The sequence below is a fragment of the Callorhinus ursinus genome, unplaced genomic scaffold (genome assembly GCF_003265705.2).
Source record: "Callorhinus ursinus isolate GAN/ISIS: 27379988/994484 unplaced genomic scaffold, GSC_fseal_2.0 scaffold12, whole genome shotgun sequence".
Classification (NCBI taxonomy): Eukaryota; Metazoa; Chordata; class Mammalia; order Carnivora; family Otariidae; genus Callorhinus; species Callorhinus ursinus.
The window spans coordinates 31,111,003-31,112,912 of record NW_027397074.1 but is presented as its reverse complement, the minus strand read 5'-3'; the positions used below and the strand labels follow the sequence as shown (position 1 = coordinate 31,112,912).

The 1,910-nt window shown below is 39.1% G+C and overlaps 1 pseudogene; it reads left to right on the top strand.

The window, feature by feature from the left end:
- The first annotated feature begins 317 nt into the window (after positions 1-317).
- LOC112825192 (centrin-2 pseudogene) lies at positions 318-1,389 on the top strand (annotated as a pseudogene).
- Positions 1,390-1,910: the final 521 nt, after the last annotated feature.

Genomic DNA, 1,910 nt, shown 5'->3' with positions numbered 1-1,910 from the left:
ACCCGAGCCAAAGGCAGACGCTTAACCGACTGAGCTACCCAGGTGCCCCGGGGTAGTGTAGACGTTTTAACAATATTTGTTCTTACAGTCCATGAGCATGGAATGTCTTTCTATTTCTTTCTGTCCCCTTCAATTTCTTTCATCTGTGCTCTATAGTTTTCAGAATACAAGTCTTTTACCTCTTTGGTTAGGTTTATTTCTAGGTATCTTATTGATTTTGGTGCAATTGTAAATGGGATTGCTTCCTAAATTTCTTTTTCTCCCACTTCATTATCGATGTATAAAAACACATCAGGGCGGGGCGGTGGGAACGGCGCCGAATCAGTATGTACGTCGGTTGCCGTAACAACCGGCAGCGGAGTCCATCAGCAATGGCCTCTAACTTTAAGAAGGCAAGCATGGCATCATCTGCCCAGAGAAAAAGGATGAGTCCTAAGCCAGAGCTTACTGAAGAGCAAAAACAGGAAATCCGGGAAGCTTTTGATCTCTTTGATGCTGATGGAACTGGGACCATAGATGTTAAGGAACTTAAGGTGGCAATGAGGGCACTGGGCTTTGAACCCAAGAAAGAAGAGATCAAGAAAATGATAAGCGAAATCGATAAGGAAGGGACAGGAAAAATGAACTTTAGTGACTTTTTGACTGTGATGACTCAGAAAATGTCCGAGAAAGATACCAAAGAAGAAATTCTGAAAGCTTTCAAGCTCTTTGATGATGATGAAACTGGGAAGATATCATTCAAAAATCTAAAGCGTGTGGCCAAGGAGTTGGGTGAGAACCTCACTGATGAGGAGCTACAGGAAATGATCGATGAGGCTGATCGAGATGGAGATGGAGTAGTCAATGAGCAGGAGTTCCTGCGCATCATGAAAAAGACCAGCCTTTACTAAAATCAGTCTCTTCTTTTCATATTGTGTGAAACCTGGGTTTTGAGAACATAAACTGTTTTCTCCTACTGACCTACCTGTACAACTTTAGTAACAATCTTGAATCTCTTTTAGGTATTTGAAAGTGTTCTTTGACATTTAAGTTCTCTTTAAGGTGACCTGCTGATTGCTTCAGTTCCCCAGAGCAAAACAAAAGCACATTAGGGTGGTGAAAAGGGGCTTAAAGCTTTCACCCACCGGCATTTCTGCCTTGTATCACCTCACTCTTGTCATGCATTTCCACACTGATGCCACCCCAGAATGACTTCTTAGACAAGCACATGTTGTATCCATGCCACCAGAATCAGGGGGCATCTTCTTGATGTTTCTAGTTATAACTGACACCCGAGTGCTGCTTTCTCTTTTATAAAACCCAGTGAACTTACTCATGTGCATTTGGATGTGTGTTTGTGCTATTTGTTTTGTCTTAAAAATAAAGCCTTTCTTATTTAAAAAAAAAAAACATCAGATTTCTGCACATTGATTTTTTTTTCCTGCGACTTCACTGAATTCATTTATCAGTTCTAGCAGTTTTTTGGTGGAATCCTTCAGGTTTTCTATATAGAGTATCATGTCATCTGCAAATAGTGAAAGTTTTACTTCTTCCTTGCCAATTTGGATGCCTTTTATTTCTTTTTGTTGTCTAATTGCTGTGGCTAGGACTTCCAGTACTATGTTAAATAACAGTGGTGAGAGTGGACATTGGAGTGGGATATTATTTTTATTTTCAAAGTATTTTTTGATTAAATGTAAGAGTATTATTCATGTAGATACAGTTATCTTGTATCCACTTTTTATATTTATACGTTGGTTTTAAATAATATCAGTTGATTCTCTTTGGTTTCCCAATAAATAATCATATCCTAAGTCTATAATTTTGGCACCTTGTTCTCAGACTTCCATTTCTATAAAAAGCTGCCGGGCTCTCTCCCCATTATCAAGCAATCAAAAGGTTTATACTGAAGTGTAGACCAGAGGATATAT